The sequence below is a fragment of the Malaclemys terrapin genome, chromosome 13, assembly GCF_027887155.1.
Source record: "Malaclemys terrapin pileata isolate rMalTer1 chromosome 13, rMalTer1.hap1, whole genome shotgun sequence".
Lineage (NCBI taxonomy): Eukaryota > Metazoa > Chordata > Testudines > Emydidae > Malaclemys > Malaclemys terrapin.
The window spans coordinates 30221488-30240125 of record NC_071517.1 but is presented as its reverse complement, the minus strand read 5'-3'; the positions used below and the strand labels follow the sequence as shown (position 1 = coordinate 30240125).

At 51.7% G+C, this 18638-nt stretch overlaps 1 protein-coding gene across 6 annotated transcripts in view; it reads left to right on the top strand.

Annotated features, from left to right (window-relative positions):
- The window catches only part of LOC128848260 (zinc finger protein 271-like), a 144799-nt gene that overhangs the window by 59872 nt on the left and 66289 nt on the right, over positions 1–18638 (top strand). For 5 of the 6 annotated variants that reach the window (XR_008446998.1, XR_008446996.1, XR_008446995.1 and 2 more), the window contains exon 1: positions 17451–17677. The exons of the other annotated variant lie outside the window; for it this stretch is intronic. The gene's annotated coding sequence lies outside the window, so the exon portion shown is untranslated. Of the gene's footprint in view, positions 1–17450; positions 17678–18638 lie in introns of those variants that run through there. 6 annotated transcript variants of the gene reach the window in all.

Sequence of the window (18638 nt, the reverse complement as noted above, 5' to 3'; positions counted from 1 at the left end):
CATGTTGTTCATTTTAAGAACACTTTCACTGCATATTTGACAAAACACAGAGAAGGTACCAATATGAGATTGGACCAAGCCCCAATGGTACAGTTTTGTGACAAGGGGGTACCTGAGGTATTTCTTCCCCACTGAACCATCCCCAACAGCTATCTGACCAATTTTGGGGGACTACCCTCCAAGGTAACCCTGCCCCGTGGTGCGGGATTTGGGAGCATACCCAGCCGTTAGAGAGGTTAAACTCTTGGGCAAAGCAAACCTTCAGGGCCTCATATGTATTGGTTTCTAAGATTTTAGGGATTTCTTTCCATCCCCCATGTGCCTGGGGGGAAATGGGAGTCAATGAGAGGAGTGCCCCTATGGCAAAGAGTACCACTGTGGCAGACCCTGGACCTGAACTCATGCTGGGCAGGTGACCCTAGGGCCTAACAATTACAATTCCCCAAATACCCACAAAATAACAATTACCAATAGCAGGCAGATTAAAAACAAAAGGGGCCAGGCCACCAGGTTAGGCCGGCCCTGTGAAAATAAACACAACCAATGCTCAGAGTTTTCACGGGGAGTGTGCTGCGGCTGTCCAAAGAGGTCACAGGGTATTCCCAGTAGACCATATTGTATTTTGAATAACAGTTTAAGTCCCAGATCGGCGCTGGCAGTCTTCTCTGCAGGCTGGACGGTCCACGTTCAGGAGCGGGCACTGCCTTCAGACGAGAGTGATGGATCCAGTTTTTGTGTCCCTCAACCTCCCACAGTATTCTTGCCTCCAAGTTAAAGAAGTATGGGCTGGATGAATGTAAGGTGGATAGAAAGCTGGCTAGATCGTCGGGCTCAACGGGTAGTGATCAATGGCTCCATGTCTAGTTGGCAGCCGGTTTCAAGCGGAGTGCCCCAAGGGTCGGTCCTGGGGCCGGTTTTGTTTAATATCTTTATTAATGATCTGGAGGATGGTGTGGACTGCACTCTCAGCAAGTTTGCAGATGACACTAAACTAGGAGGCGTGGTAGATACACTAGAGGGTAGGGATCGGATACAGAGGGACCTAGACAAACTAGAGGATTGGGCCGAAAAAAACCTGATGAGGTTCAACAAGGACAAGTGCAGAGTCCTGCACTTAGGACGGAAGAATCCCATGCACTGCTACAGACTAGGGACCGAATGGCTAGGTAGCAGTTCTGCAGAAAAGGACCTAGGGGTCACAGTGGACGAGAAGCTGGATATGAGTCAACAGTGTGCTCTTGTTGCCAAGAAGGCTAACGGCATTTTGGGCTGTATAAGTAGGGGCATTGCCAGCAGATCGAGGAACGTGATCGTTCCCCTTTATTCGACATTGGTGAGGCCTCATCTGGAATACTGTGTCCAGTTTTGGGCCCCACACTACAAGAAGGATGTGGAAAAATTGGAAAGAGTCCAGCGGAGGGCAACAAAAATGATTAGGGGGCTGGAGAACATGACTTATGAGGAGAGGCTGAGGGAACTGGGATTGTTTAGTCTCCAGAAGAGAAGAATGAGGGGGGATTTGATAGCAGCCTTCAACTACCTGAAGGGGGGGGTTCCAAAGAGGATGGAGCTCGGCTGTTCTCAGTGGTGGCAGATGACAGAACAAGGAGCAATGGTCTCAAGTTGCAGTGGGGGAGGTCCAGGTTGGATATCAGGAAAAACTATTTCACTAGGAGGGTGGTGAAACACTGGAATGCGTTACCTAGGGAGGTGGTGGAGTCTCCTTCCTTGGAGGTTTTTAAGGCCCGGCTTGACAAAGCCCTGGCTGGGATGATTTAGCTGGGAATTGGTCCTGCTTTGAGCAGGGGGTTGGACTAGATGACCTCTTGAGGTCCCTTCCAACTCTGATATTCTATGATTCTATGATTCTATGAACCTTTGGTGCTGTGTGCGAGACCAGCAGATTGGTGTGGGGTCCCTCCCACTTCTCTTGGAGAGGCTCATCCTTCCAGGCCCGAACGAGAATGGAGTCACCAGGTTGCAGGGAGTGGACAGGGGCATCCAGCGGGAGAGGCTGCAAATCTCTGGTATACCTGTGGAGAGAACAGAGAACAGCAGACAGAGAGCACATATACTGAGATAAAAAGCCACAGCCTACCTCCCACTCCCCTGCCAGAACCGGTGTACCGTTCATAGCCCATGCCCTTCCAAACATAATCTTGAAGGGACTGAGCCCTAATCTGCCCTTAGGGAGAGCGCGAACTCAGAGCAAAACAAGGGGCAAAGCATCAGGCCACCGTAGGGAAGCCTCTCTGCAAGCGTGGGTGGTCTGATGTAGTTTCTGTAGCACTAGCCGTATTAGATTCTTTGGTAGGAGGATTTTTCCTTCCATGGAGTGGAGCCATCACTCCTTTGTCCGTTTGTAACTGCTGTCGGTATACCACTCATAATCAGCATTCAGGAGGGGTTGATCTTTTAAGTCCAGGCAGCTGGAGTATTGGGCATCTATGACCTCCAAACAGTCATGTTCCTGTTCCTCTGTCTCCGGTAGCAGGGTCGCTGGGTTGAGGGAGGGACAGGTCTGTAGGGTAACTTCAGGATTTTCTAACAGTTTAGCCTGATACCGAGCTACCCGAGCCTGTGTAAGCCAGAGACCACCCTTAGTATCCAGCAGGGCTTGGACCATATGGGGAGTATACACTTGCACAATTCCCCTCAGTGTCAGTTTCTCGGCTTCCCCAAGCACTAGGGCAGTTGCTGCGACCACCCGTAAACATGCCGCCACCCCTTGGCAACTTGATCCAGTCATTTAGAGAAATATGCCACGGGACGTTTCCAGGTGCCTAATAACTGAGAAAGCACTCCCAGGGCCACCCCTTTCCTTTCATGCACAGACAGTTGGAACGGCTTAGTGTGGTCCGGCAGACCCAGGGCTGCTAGGGTCCTTGGTTAGCACTTCTTTTATCTGTGAGAAAAGAAACCTAAAACATTTCATTAATGCCTGGCAGTATTTTGCAGATCTCATAGTTGCTTGGGCACATTCAGGCCCCCCCGCTTTTCTTGGTTGTCAGCCAAGTCTTAGCTGTGAACAATGTCCTTGGTTGGGGCCAGCATCTTATCTTTGGACTGAACTTGCTAGCTATAGTTTCCAGTTAACTCGTTCTGTTCTTTTTCCTTCTCCCTTTCTTGGTTTCTTTTAACCTACAAAGGAAACTTCCACTCTTCACTCATACACCTTTTTCTAACAATGAATACAAACACATTGCCATTATACACCCTTCCAGTAAAATAACTTCTATACAGAGCTTTGGAGCAACAAACCAGGATGAGCACACTCACTTTTGAGGATTCCACTCGGTACAACCTCTGGTGTCCAATAGCTTTCCTTTTTAAACCTTAAATGCCTTGTCGGCTTCTGAGGACCAGTGAAAGGGGACGTGATCCGCTCCCTTAACACATTCATACAAGGGTTTAGCCCACAGTCCAAACTCTGGGATCCATATTCTGCAGAAGCCTGCCATGCCCAGAAATGCCCTGAGCCATTTACGATTGCTTGGGATAGGAATTTGACAGATAGCTTCCTTCCTTTCGTTTGAAAGCTGACGCCCCCCCTGCCTTATGTGAAACCCTAAGTACAGTACTTCTGGGAGGGCGATCTGAGCCTTACTCTGTGCTACCCGATATTCTCAGAGTCTAACAAAGTTCAGGAGGCTCACAGTGGCTTTAAGGCAAGGGATTAGACCCACAGCAGCAATTAACAAGTCATCTACATATTGCAGGAGGAGGACCTTGTCCTCATTGTTCCACTCCTCTAAGGCCTGGTCTACACTACGGGTTTAGGTCGACTTTAGCAGCATTAAATCGAATTAAGCCTGGACACGTCCACACAACGAAGCCCTTTCTTTCGACTTAAAGGGCCCTTTAAACCGGTTTCTTTACACCACCTTCGACGAGGGGATTAGCGATAAAATCGGCCTTTGCGGGTCGGAATTGGGGTAGTGTGGACGGAATTCGACGTTATTGGCCTCCGGGAGCTATCCCACAGTGCTTCATTGTGACCGCTCTGGACAGCACTCTCAACTCAGATGCACTGACCAGGTAGACAGGAAAAGACCCGCGAAGGTTTGAATTTCATTTCCTGTTTGCCCAGCGTGGAGAGCACAGGTGACCACGCAGAGCTCATCAGCACAGGTAACCGTCATGGAGTCCCAGGATCGCAAAAGAGCTCCAGCATGGACCGAACGGGAGGTACGGGATCTGCTCGCCATATGGGGAGATGAATCAGTGCTAGCTGAACTCCGTAGCAGTAAAAGAAATGGCAAAGTATTAGAAAAGGTCTCCAAGGCCATGAAGGACCGGGGCCATAACAGGGACACACAGCAGTGCCGCGTGAAAGTTAAGGAGCTACGGCAAGCCTACCACAAAGCCAGAGAAGCAAACGGAAGGTCCGGGGCAGAGCCGCAAACTTGCCACTTCTACGCGGAGCTGCATGCCATTCTAGGGGGTGCAGCCACCACTACCCCAACCGTGTGCTATGACTCCGTCAATGGAGAAACACACAGGGAAGACGGTTCGTGGAAAGAGGAAGATGAGGATGGAGGTACTGTAGGTAGCTCACAGCAGCAAGGAAGCGGAGAAACCAGTTTCCCCAACAGCCAGGATATGTTTGTGACCCTGGACCTGGAACCAGTAACCCCCAAACTCACCCAAGACCCTCAGGGCACACAGGAGACCTCTGGTGAGTGTACCTTTGTAAATATTTGTAAACATTACACATGGTTTAAAAGAAAGCATGTTTAATGATTAATTTGCCCTGGCAATCGCGGCCAGTACATCTACTGGAAAAGTCTGTTAAAGTGTATGGGGATGGAGCGGAAATCCTCCAGGGACATCTCCAGAAAGCTCTCCTTTATGTACTCCCCAAAGCGTTTGCAAAAGGTTTCTGGGGAGGGCTGCCTTATCCCGTCCGCCATGGTAGGACACTTTACCATGCCAGGCCAGTAGCACGTAGTCTGGAATCATTGCATAACAAAGCATGGCAGCGTATGGTCCCGGTGTTTGCTGGCATGCAGACAATATCCATTCCTTATCTCTCTTTGTTATCCTCAGGAGAGTGATATCATTCACGGTCACCTGGTTGAAATGGGGTGATTTTATTAAGGGGGACATTCAGAGGTGCCCGTTCCTGCTCTTCTGAACAGAAATGTTCCCCGCTGTTAACCACACGGTGGGGGGAGGGGTGAAGTGATCATCCCAGAGAATCGGGTGTGTGTGTGTGTGGGGGGGGTGGTTTACTTGGGTTTGTGCCGCATGTTAACCCGGAAACCGCAGCCCCTCCTTTTACATTGAAAACCCATTTTAAATGGCCAACCCAATTCATCCTTGATATGGGAAATGCGCTGCTGTTTGAAACCTTTCCCGCATGTTAAGAAGGTTAAAAAAGCCAAAAGACTGTGGCTTACCATGGCTGCCTGCAAGCCGAAATATGTTGCCTGGGGCACTGCGTAAGTGATCTCTCATACTAAACCGGCAGGCAGAGGAAAAATGCGACCTTGTAATGACCGTGTACCCATTGTTCTCTAAAATGTGTCTTTTTTAACCACCTCTCCCTTCTCCTCCACCAGCTGCAAATGTTTCTCCTTCGCAGAGGCTAGTGAACATTAGAAAGAGAAAACGTAGGACGCGGGACGATATGTTCATGGAGCTGCAGATATCCTCCCACGCTGATAGAGCACAGCAGAATGCGTGGAGGCAGTCAATGTCGGACATGAGAAAAGCACAATATGAATGAGAGGAGAGGTGGCGGGCTGAATGGCGGGATGAAAAGAGCAAGTGGCGATCTGAAGATGATAGGTGGCGTCAGCTTGCAAACAGACGGCAAGAGTCAATGCTCCGTCTGCTGGAGCATCAAACTGATATGCTCGAGCGTATGGTTGAGCTGCAGGAAAGGCAGCAGGAGCAGAGACCGGCGCTACAGCCCCTGTTTAACCAACAGCCCTCCTCCCCAAGTTCCATAGCCTCCTCACCCAGACGCCCAAGAACACGGTGGGGGGGCCTCCGTCCACCCAGTCACTCCACCCCAGATGATCGCCCAAGCATCAGAAGGCTGGCCTTCAATAAGAGTTAAAGTTTTAAAATGCAGTGTGTCCTTTTCCATCCCTCCTCCCCCACCCATCCCAGGCTACCTTGGCAATTATCCCCCTACTTCTGTGAGGAACTACTAAAGAATGCATGAATGTGAAAAAAACAATGACTTTATTGCCTCTGCAAGCGGTGCTCGAATTGGGGAGGGGAGGGTGGGGTGGGGTGGTTGGTTTACAGGGAAGTAGAGTGAACCGGGTCGGAGGGGGGGGGTTTGGAGGGTTCATCAAGGAGAAACAAACAGAAGTTTCACACAGTAGCCTGGCCAGTCACAAAACTGGTTTTCAAAGCTTCTCTGATGCGCACCACGCCCTGCTGTGCTCCTCTAACCGCCCTGGTGTCTGGCTGCGCGTAATCAGCGGCCAGGCGAGTTGCCTCAACCTCCCACCCCGCCATAAAGGTCTCCCCCTTACTCTCACAGATATTGTGGAGCGCACAGCAAGCAGCAATAACAATGGGGATATTCTTTTCGCTGAGGTCTGAGCGAGTCAGTAAGCTGTGCCAGCGCGCTTTTAAACGTCCAAATGCACATTCCACCACCATTCGGCACTTGTTCAGCCTGTAGTTGAACGGGTCCTGACTACTGTCCAGGCTGCCTGTGTACGGCTTCATGAGCCATGGCATTAAGGGGTAGGCTGGGTCCCCAAGGATCACGATAGGCATTTCAACATCCCCAATGCTTACTTTCTGGTCCGGGAAGAAAGTCCCTTCCTCCAGCTTTCGAAACAGAGCAGAGTTCCTGAAGACGCGAGCATCATGTACCTTTCCCGGCCATCCCACGTTGATGTTGGTGAAACGTCCCTTGTGATCCACCAGGGCTTGCAGCAGCATTGAAAAGTACCCCTTGCGGTTTATGTAGTCGGTGGCTTGGTGCTCCGGTGCCAAGATAGGGATATGGGTTCCGTCTATGGCCCCACCACAGTTTGGGAATCCCATTTCAGCAAAACCATCCACTATTGACTGCACGTTGCCCAGAGTCACTACCCTTGATATCACCAGGTCTTTCATTGCCCTGGCAACTTGGGTCACAGCAGCCCCCACCGTAGATTTGCCCACTCCAAATTGATTCCCGACTGACCGGTAGCTGTCTGGCGTTGCAAGCTTCCACAGGGCTATCGCCACTCGCTTCTCAACTGTGAGGGCTGCTCTCATCTTGGTATCCTGGCGTTTCAGGGCAGGGGAAAGCAAGTCACAAAGTTCCATGAAAGTGCCCTTACACATGCGAAAGTTTCGCAGCCACTGGGAATCGTCCCACACCTGCAGCACGATGAGGTCCCACCAGTCTGTGCTTGTTTCCCGGGCCCAGAATCGGCGTTCCACGGCATGAAGCTGTCCCAGTGACACCATGATTTCCACATTGCTGGGGCCTGTGCCTTGTGAGAGGTCTATGTCCATGTCAATTTCCTCATCACTCTCTTCGCCGCGCTGCAATCGCCTCCTCGGCTGGTCTGAGTTTCGCCTTGGCATGTCCTGGCTCTGCATATACTCCAGGACAATGCGCGTGGTGTTCATAGTGCTCATAATTGCCGCGGTGATCTGAGCGGGCTCCATGATCCCAGTGCTAGCTATGGTGCCTGGTCTGAAAAAAGGCGCGAAACTAGTATCTGACGGACCAGGGGAAGGAGGGAGGGCGGGAGGGAGGGCGGGCTGAGTGACGACATGGCGTACAGGTACAGGGAATTAAAATCAAGAACGGTGGCTGTGCATCAGGGAGAAACACCAACAACTGACACACAGAATGGTCCCCCCAAAGATTAAACTGAAAACCCTGGGTTTAGCAGGCCGTTGATTTGACGGAGGGAGGGGGAAGCAAATGAATACAAAGCAAATCTATTTTTTACATCTTCAGACGACGGTGCAGCGTGACTGATAGCACTCAGCATCTTTCTGGGTGCTTGGCACCAAATACTGGGCGCTTGGCAGTTAGTGTATTACGATGGCCTTCAGGCCTATTGCACAATCTGCTGCTCAGGGAAGATTCTGCTAATGTGCGATGACCCAACTTGTAATAGGATGGTTACCAGTCGTAATACACCATCTACTGCCAAAAGGCAAGGGGCTGGTGCAATGCAGCCCTACGGCTGCCAGCCCCACAGCTGCCAGCACCCAGATCGCCGATGAAGGCTACCAGTCTACTGCACCGTCTACCGCCAAAAGGCAGTTAGCTGCTGCTGCTGTGTAGCAATGCAGTCCCACGTCTGCTGGCACACAGATGACATATGGTGACGGGGACCTGAGCGGGCTCCATGCTTGCCGTGGTATGTTGTCTGCACAGGTAACCCAGGTAAAAAGGCGCGAATCTATTGTCTGCCGTTGCTGTGACGGAGGGGGAGGGGCCTGACGACATGTACCCAGAACCTCCCGTGACACTGTTTTGCATCATCCGGGCATTGGGATCTCAACCCAGAATTCCAATGGGCGGCAGAGACTGCGGGAACTGTGGGATAGCTGTGGGATAGCTACCCATAGTGCAATGCTCCGGAAGTCGACGCTAGCCTCGGTTTTGTGGACGCGGTCCGCCGACTAGAGCACTTAGAGCATTTTATGTGGGGACACACACAATCGGCTGTATACAACCGATTTCTATAAAACCGGCTTCTATAAATTTGAACTAATTTCGTAGTGTAGACATACCCTAAGTCTTTGGCCAGGGCCTGGCCGAAAAGGGTGGGGGAATTTTTAAATTCCTGGGCCAGCACTGTCCAGCAAAGCTACATTCTCGGGGGGTAAGGCGAGGGTTATTTCATCTTCTTTGACCTCCTTAGATGGTCTCTGCCAAATTGGCTTGATATTGTTCATAAGTTCCCAATCCCAGTTTTTTAACCTTTTTAGTTTTTGGCTTTTTTTTTTCTTTTCTTCCTCCTCCTCAACAGCAGGGTCCTCATGAGGATATTACAGTCATCCCAGTCAGGCTTATGGCTAGCCAGGTACCCCTCAAAGACCGAGATAAACTTGCTTGGATTCGTTGAGAATTCCCCTGCCTGTGCCTTAAAGGCTGCTAGGTCCACTGGGTTAAAAGGCACATGCGTATAAACTTGCATAGTAGTGGCCGGGTGTTCTTGTGATCCTGGGCGGGCCACCACGGCCTCAGTGATTAAAGGATAGAACCCTACCGAGGGGGCAATCTCTGGGACCTGAGACACCTTGTCTTTATATGGTGGGGGTGTGATAGCCGAAGGGGACACTGGACCTGCCATTACAGCTTGTGGGGGGGGAGTTCTGGGGACTAACAGTAGCTACTACCGAATCTGTCGGAGTCAAATTACACTTTTGCAAAATATCTGACCTATCTCTTAGGCCTGGTCTACACTACGGGTTTAGGTCGACTTTAGCAGCGTTAAACCGAATTAAGCCTGGACACGTCCACACAACGAGGCCCTTTCTTTCGACTTAAAGGGCCCTATAAACCGGTTTCTTTACACCACCTCCGACGAGGGGATTAGCGATAAAACCGGCCTTTGCGGGTCGGAATTGGGGTAGTGTGGACGGAATTCGATGTTATTGGCCTCCGGGAGCTATCCCACAGTGCTTCATTGTGACCGCTCTGGACAGCGCTCTCAACTCAGATGCACTGACCAGGTAGACAGGAAAAGACCCGTGAAGGTTTGAATTTCATTTCCTGTTTGCCCAGCGTGGAGAGCACAGGTGACCACGCAGAGCTCATCAGCACAGGTAACCGTCATGGAGTCCTCCCAGGATCGCAAAAGAGCTCCAGCATGGACCGAACGGGAGGTACGAGATCTGCTCGCCATATGGGGAGATGAAGCAGTGATAGCTGAACTCCGTAGCAGTAAAAGAAATGGAAAAGTATTAGAAAAGATCTCCAAGGCCATGAAGGACCGAGGCCATAACAGGGACACACAGCAGTGCCGCGTGAAAATTAAGGAGCTACGGCAAGCCTACCACAAAGCCAGAGAAGCAAACGGAAGGTCCGGGGCAGAGCCGCAAACTTGCCGCTACTACGTGGAGCTGCATGTGATCCTAGGGGGTGCAGCCACCACTACCCCAACCGTGTGCTATGACTCTCTCACTGGAGAAACACACAGGGAAGACGGTTCGGGGAACGAGGAAGATGATGATGGAGGTACTGTAGGTAGCTCACAGCAGCAAGGAAGCGGAGAAACCGGTTTCCCCAACAGCCAGGATATGTTTGTGACACTGGACCTGGAACCAGTAACCCCCGAACTCACCCAAGACCCTCAGGGCACACAGGAGACCTCTGGTGAGTGTAACTTTGTAAATATTTGTAAACATTACAAAAAAAAAGCAAGCAAGTCTGTTAACGTGTATGGGGATGGAGCGGAAATCCTCCAGGGACATCTCCAGAAAGCTCTCCTGGTTGAAATGGGGTGATTTTATTAAGGGGGACATTCAGAGGCGCCCGTTCCTGCTCTTCTGACCAGAAATGTTCCCCGCTGTTAACCACGCGGTGGGGGGGAGGGGTGAAGTGATCATCCCAGAGAATCGTGTGTGTGTGTGGGGGAGGAGGGGTGGTTTACTTGTGTTTGTGCCGCATGTTAACCGGGAAACCGCAGCCCCCTCCTTTTACATTGAAACCCCATTTTAAATGGACAACCCAATTCATCCTTGATATGGGAAATGCGCTGCTGTTTGCAACCTTTCCCGCATGTTAAGAAGGTTAAAAAAGCCAAAACACTGTGGCCTACGATGGCTGCCTGCAAGCCGAAATATGCGACCTTGTAATGAAAGAGTGTACCCATTGTTCCCTAAAATGTGTCTTTTTTAACCACCTCTCCCTTCTCCTCCACCAGCTGCAAATGTTTCTCCTTCGCAGAGGCTCGTGAACATTAGAAAGAGAAAACGTAAGACGAGGGACGAGATGTTCACGGAGCTGCAGATGTCCGCCCAGGCTGATAGAGCACAGCAGAATGCGTGGAGGCAGTCAATGTCGGACATGAGAAAAGCCCAACATGAACGAGAGGAGAGGTGGCGGGCTGAAGACGATAGGTGGCGTCAGCTTGCAGACAGACGGCAAGAGGCAATGCTCCGTCTGCTGGAGCATCAAACTGATATGCTCGAGCGTATGGTTGAGTTGCAGGAAAGGCAGCAGGAGCAGAGACCGCCGCTACAGCCCCTGTGTAACCAACAGCCCTCCTCCCCAAGTTCCATAGCCTCCTCACCCAGACGCCCAAGAACACGGTGGGGGGGCCTCCGTCCACCCAGTCACTCCACCCCAGATGATCGCCCAAGCATCAGAAGGCTGGGCTTCAATAAGAGTTAAAGTTTTAAAATGCAGTGTGTCCTTTTCCATCCCTTCTCCCCCACCCATCCCAGCTACCTTGGCAATTATCCCCCTACCTCTGTAAGGAACTAATAAAGAATGCATGAATGTGAAAAAACAATGACTTTATTGCCTCTGCAAGCGGGAGGGGAGGGGAGGGTGGGGTGGGGTGGTTGGTTTACAGGGAAGTAGAGTGAACCGGGTCGGGGGGGGGGGGTTGGAGGGTTCATCAAGGAGAAACAAACAGAAGTTTCACACAGTAGCCTGGCCAGTCACAAAACTCGTTTTCAAAGCTTCTCTGATGCGCACCGCGCCCTGCTGTGCTCCTCTAACCGCCCTGGTGTCTGGCTGCGCGTAATCAGCGGCCAGGCGAGTTGCCTCAACCTCCCACCCCGCCATAAAGGTCTCCCCCTTACTCTCACAGATATTGTGGAGCGCACAGCAAGCAGCAATAACAATGGGGATATTCTTTTCGCTGAGGTCTGAGCGAGTCAGTAAGCTGCGCCAGCGCGCTTTTAAACGTCCAAATGCACATTCCACCACCATTCGGCACTTGCTCAGCCTGTAGTTGAACAGGTCCTGACTACTGTCCAGGCTGCCTGTGTATGGCTTCATGAGCCATGGCATTAAGGGGTAGGCTGGGTCCCCAAGGATCACGATAGGCATTTCAACATCCCCAATGGTCACTTTCTGGTCCGGGAAGAAAGTCCCTTCCTTCAGCTTTCGAAACAGAGCAGAGTTCCTGAAGACGCGAGCATCATGTACCTTTCCCGGCCATCCCACGTTGATGTTGGTGAAACGTCCCTTGTGATCCACCAGGGCTTGCAGCAGCATTGAAAAGTACCCCTTGCGGTTTACGTAGTCGGTGGCTTGGTGCTCCGGTGACAAGATAGGGATATGGGTTCCGTCTATGGCCCCGCCACAGTTTGGGAATCCCATTTCAGCAAAACCATCCACTATTGACTGCACGTTGCCCAGAGTCACTACCCTTGCTATCACCAGGTCTTTCATTGCCCTGGCAAATTGGATCACAGCAGCCCCCACAGTAGATTTGCCCACTCCAAATTGATTCCCGACTGACCGGTAGCTGTCTGGCGTTGCAAGCTTCCACAGGGCTATCGCCACTCGCTTCTCAACTGTGAGGGCTGCTCTCATCTTGGTATCCTGGCGTTTCAGGGCAGGGGAAAGCAAGTCACAAAGTTCCATGAAAGTGCCCTTACGCATGCGAAAGTTTCGCAGCCACTGGGAATCGTCCCATACCTGCAGCACGATGCGGTCCCACCAGTCTGTGCTTGTTTCCCGGGCCCAGAATCGGCATTCCACGGTATCAACCTGCCCCAGTGACACCATGATTTCCACATTGCTGGGGCCTGTGCCTTGTGAGAGGTCTATGGCCATGTCAATTTCCTCATCACTCTCGTCGCCGTGCTGCAATCGCCTCCTCGCCTGGTCTGGGTTTCGCCTTGGCATGTTCTGGCTCTGCATATACTCCAGGACAATGCGCGTGGTGTTCATAGTGCTCATAATTGCCGCGGTGATCTGAGCGGGCTCCATGATCCCAGTGCTAGCTATGGCGCCTGGTCAGAAAAAAGGCGCGAAAGTAGTATGTGATGGACCAGGAGAAGGAGGGCGGGAGGGAGGGAGGGAGGGCCGAGTGACGATATGGCGTACAGGTACAGGAACAGGGAGAAACACAAACAACTGTCACACAGAATGGTCCCCCCAAAGATTAAACTGGAAACCCTGGGCTTAGCAGGCCGTTGATTTCACGGAGGAAGGGGAAGCAAATGAACACAGAACAAATCTATTTTTTACATCTTAAGGTGGCAGCCGACGCTGCAGCATGAGTGACAGCCATACCAGTACGATGATGATGGGTACCAATCATAATATACCATCATCTGCCAAAAGGCAAGGGGCTGCTGCTGTGTAGCAATGCAGCCCCACGTCTGCCAGCCCCACGTCCGCCAGCACCCAGCATCGCCCTCGGCCTCTTCTGGGTGCTTAGCAGACAATATTGGGCAATTGGCAGAAAATAGTATATTATGACTGGTAACCATCATCATCAAAACAGTAGCATGTCTGCCCAGGTGGCCATGATTGACAGCCATACCAGTATGACGATGACGGGTACCAGTCATAATATACCATCGCCTGGAAGGGGCTGGTGCAATGCAGCACTACGGCTGCCAGCCCCACGGCTATCACTCATGCTACACCGTCTACCGCCAAAAGGCAGTTAGCAGCTGCTGCTGTGTAGCAATGCAGTCCCACGTCTGCCGGCACCCAGAGGACATATGGTGACGGTGAGCTCAGCTGAGCTGAGCGGGCTCCATGCTTGCCGTGGTATGTTGTCTGCACAGGTAACCCAGGTAAAAAGGCGCGAATCTATTGTCTGCCGTTGCTGTGACGAGGGGGGAGGGGCCTGACGACATGTACCCAGAACCGCCCGCGACACTGTTTTGCATCATCCGGGCATTGGGATCTCAACCCAGAATTCAAAGAAAAGGCGCGAACCGCTTCTCGGCTCGAGCTGTGGCGCAAACGTAGTATCTGACGGCCTAGGGGAAGGAGGGAGGGGGGCCGAGTGACGACATGGCGTACAGGCACAGGGAATTAAAATAAAGAACGGTGGCTGTGCATCAGGGAGAGACACAAACAACTGTCACAGACTGGTCCCCCCCAAAGATTAAACTGAAAACCCTGGGTTTAGCAGGCCGTTGATTTGACGGAGGGAGGGGGAAGCAAATGAATACAGAGAAAATCTATTTTTTTACATCTTAAGACGACGGTGCAGCGTGACTGATAGCCCTCGGCATCTTTCTGGGTGCTTGGCAGCAAATACGGGGCGGTGTATGACGATGGTCTTCAGGCCTATTGCACGAGCTGCTGCTCAGGGAAGACTCTGCTAACGTGCGATGACCCGACTTGTAATAGGCCGGCTAACAGTCATAATACACCATTTACTGCCAAAAGGCAAGCCCCACGGCTGCCAGCACCCAGATCGCCGATGAAGGCTACCAGTCTACTGCACCGTCTACCGCCAAAAGGCAGTTAGCAGCTGCTGCTGTGTAGCAATGCAGTCCCACGTCTGCCAGCACCAAGAGGACATATGGTGACGGTGAGCTCAGCTGTGCTGAGCGGGCTCCATGTTGTCTGCACAGGTAACCCAGGTAACCCAGATAAAAAGGCGCGAATCTATTGTCTGCCGTTGCTGTGACGGGGGAGGGAGGGGCCTGACGACATGTACCCAGAACCGCCCGCGACACTGTTTTGCATCATCCGGGCATTGGGATCTCAACCCAGAATTCCAAGGGGCGGCGGAGACTGCGGGAACTGTGGGATAGCTGTGGGATAGCTACCCATAGTGCAATGCTCCGGAAGTCGACGCTAGCCTCGTACTGTGGATGCGGTCTGCCGACTAGAGCACCTAGAGCATTTTATTGTGTGGACATACACAATCGGCTGTATACAACCGATTTCAATAAAACCGGCTTCTATAAATTCGAACTAATTTCGTAGTGTAGACATACCCTTAGCAACATAAACAACTGTACATACATATGTTCATTCCATTTACCCGTTTGCTGACAAAACAGAAGTAACTGAAGGATCGTATTATAATTAAGTGATCCCTCCGGTGGCCACCTTTCCTGGTCCTCTAGCTGGTACTGAGGCCAGTCTACTGTACAGAATCTTTTCAGTTTACTTTTAATCAACGGATCCGATCCAAACACTTTCCAGTTCACCAGAATGCATTCTAAGGGTGTACACCTTGCCCTGCCTAGAATACTCTGTCCCTGCCCCATACCCTAGGGAGACACTGGGCGTCCCCAGGTCAAAACAGGTAAAGTCCCCACTGGACTGTTCCTACCTTATCCACGGGTCCGGTTTCGCACCATCTCCCTATCCACGGGACCGGTTCCCCACCGTTGCCCGCAGCTGCTTCTCCACTACTTGAGCGCGTTGCACCGTTGTGCCCTCCAGGGTCGACCAAACCGCATCTCCGCCGAGGCCCCCAATGAAGTCACCGGTGCGCGCTGGGCGTTGGTCGTTGCCGCAATCCGTCGACCTCCAAGAGGGGTCCGGGCAAGGCTAAATTTCAGCCTCGAGCCGCATGTTGGGCGCCAAAACTGTTGCCAGCACAGAGTGCCCGAGGAAAGCAACAGCGGGGTTCATTGCCCGGTGTGCTTCGTGCCAATGAACACACCAGGGTGGAGAAGCAATCAAAGTTTATTTGGGATCCCAAAGCGGTGCTAGGAGACAGGCACGTCTCAGATCAAGCACACTGAGACAAACAGTTTTCCCTTTTTATTCTTTTGCAGCTAGGTTTTACCCCCCTTCACCCACCCAACCCCCCTTTCTCCTATAATAGTTTACTTTAAGCAAGTAGCAAGCAATTACATTTAAGCAGTTACATCATCTTGGCGGCTATAAGTCCAGCTTGTTAGTAGCTCCTTTAAACCGTTATCTCGTCCTTTTCCCCTTTGATTTATTATCTTCCCTTCAGCCAGAAACATGCAGGCCTCATTATTACCGCTTGGCACTGGTATGCAGCCTGTTGCACCTGGCTTTTGAGCTTCATTAGAGTTTAAACATGGAAGAAATGTAGTTCATATAGGCCTAGTGCAGGAAGGCTTCATTGACACTTTGTGGTATTCCACCCTCCCGAGTTACCTAGGGTTATGCCTAGTGACACCAACATATATGTATACATCTAGGAACAAAGAAAGTAGGCCCTACTTACCGGATCCTGGACTGGGCACTCTATCCCGGGAAGCAGTGACTTTGCCAGAGATTTGGGGGTTGTGGAGGATAATCAGATGAACATGCACTCCCAATGTGATGCTGTGGCCAAAAGAGCTAATGCAATCCTTGGATGCATAAACAGGGGAATCTTGAATAGGAAGTGAGAGATTATTTACTATTTGGCACTGGTGCAACTGCTGCTGGAATACTGTGTCCCGTTCTGGGTGCCCATAATTCAATAGGGGGCAGGGATAGCTCAGTGGTTTGAGCATTGGCCTGCTAAACCCAGGGTTGTGAGTTCAATCCTTTAGGGGGCCATTTAGGGATCTGGGGCAAAAATCTGTCTGGGGATTGGTCCCACTTTGAGCAGCAGGTTGGACTAGATGACCTTCTGAGGTCCCTTCCAACCCTGATATTCTATGATTCTAAGGAAGTTGATAAAGAGGACAGGGTTCAGAGAGGAGCCATGAGAATGATTAAAGGATTAGAAAACATGCCTTATAGTGATAGACTCCAGGAGTTCAATCCATTTAGCTGAACGGAGAGAAGTCTAGGGGTGATTTAATAGCTCTCTATATGGCTATTAATTAGGTAATCATCAAGTGATCCATCCCCTGTTGCCCATTCCCAGCTTCTGGCAAACAGAGGCTAGGGACACTATCCCTGCCCATCCTGGTTAATAGCCATTGATGGACCTATCCTCCATGAACCTATCTAGTTCTTTTTTGAACCCTGTTATAGACTTGGCCTTCACAACACCCTCTGGCAACCAGTTCCACAAGTTGACTGTGCGTTGTGTGAAAAAATACTTCTTTTTGTTTTTTTTTAAACCTGCTGCCTATTAACTTTAACTGGTTAAACTATTTTATAATGTATTGCTTTGTCTTTTTAAAGGAATTCAACATCTCTGGGGGGCAGCCAGAAGGCAGGATGGAAACGCAAGTCCAGGGAGTGGATTACTTGTCACTAGAGTAATGGTCCCAAACAGAATTTGGATAAGAGATCCCTCCTTTATTTATTAATTGCTACTTGAGCTGTTTGAGCCCTCAAGTCTCCCACATGCCTACTCTGATTTCCCACAAACCTGCCAGAAAGATATCTGGCTTGTGAGATTTCAGGTGGGTTGCTTTACTTTTGCAGAGTGCAGGGTTCTATACCTGGCTTACAATGGAAGGCTGTAGTTTCAGCTATAGCTATGGAGAGACCAGCATTGCTCCAGAATATACATTTGTTGACCGGATTCCTTCCCGTGCTGCCTTTCTGTCTCCACTGGGGAGGTGAGGGAAGGACGTTTTGATTAGCTGTGGCCACCAGAGGGCTCTGGTTATTGTTAAGGGAGGGAGGCTGCTGCCTCCATTGCTTTTTCTGTCCAGAGCCTGATGATCAGAGGCTGAACTTCCTGGGTCACAGGATGCTGTTGCATCCCTTCGTAATTGGGATACCGGGCTGAGGCGCTGCTGCTCCCCAGCGGGGTCTGTGAGGAGAGAAAACTGCATTGACCCCTCCCCCCGTGCCCAGCCGGGGGGACTTTCTGCGGCAGCTGGAACCAGCCCCTGGGGCAGCCCCGGGCTCTGCCGACACCAGCCCCTGAGCCGGAGGCTGCAGGTGAGGGGAGAGACCCGGGGGAAAGGGCTGGGGCCGGGCAGGAAAGTGACTGTGCACAAACGGCCCCTTCTCGCCCCAGCTCTGCTCCCGGGCGGGGTCTGCGAGTCCCAGAGCTGCTCCCCTCTCTGGCCCCCCCAGGCTCTGCTCCCCTGAGCGCCTGCAGGAGCCGAACCAGCTCCGGGAGAGCGAACGCTCCGGGCTGGGCCAGGGACCGAGTCTCCCAGCCCGAGGGGAGGGGAGAGGGCGGGAGGGAGACAGGGGCAGAGACTGGCAGGGGCAACAGGAGCAATCAGTGGGGTGGGAGGTTCCCGGCTCTCAGCCCTGCCCAGCCCCATTCCCTGCAGCACCCCGGGGCAGACTGACTTTCCTGGGGCGGAGCAGGGAGAGAAGAAGCCAGTTCCTGCCTCTGCCTGGTCCCCGCGCTGCTGGGGGGATGCACTGCCCTGGGGACAGTGTCAGGGAGACCCCCATAGATCTATCTACCCTGCATTGTAAACCCAGGTCTGTGGGACCTGAGTCTGCAGACTTGGTGTTCCTAGGCCCACACTTTTGCGTCCAGACTGTATGGTGTACTGGGTTTACGATTTCTGGATCTGAGCGTCACAACCTTGCTGACCCAAGTCAAAACTTCTGATTCTGTGGGCATAACCCAGCCTATGCCAGGATTCCTAGCATCCTCCCTAGCTGTTGCTGCTTTAGGCCTCGGCGCACTGTGGGAAAACTTGATTGTCCATTCTGTGGCATTTGACCCAAAGTTGCCTCAGCCTGCCAACACATCCAGCCGCTTGCTAAGTCGTATTCACGCTGCCTGCAACCAGCGTTAGTATAACCTACACACCACCTGGGTGTGGTGTTCTGTCCCCTCTAGTGGCACTGAGACCACTTAGAGATTAATGAGTCTGCTATAGCCTTAGCTAAGGGCCATGTGGCTTTTAGCTCATGCAGTAGAGGCACATGCATT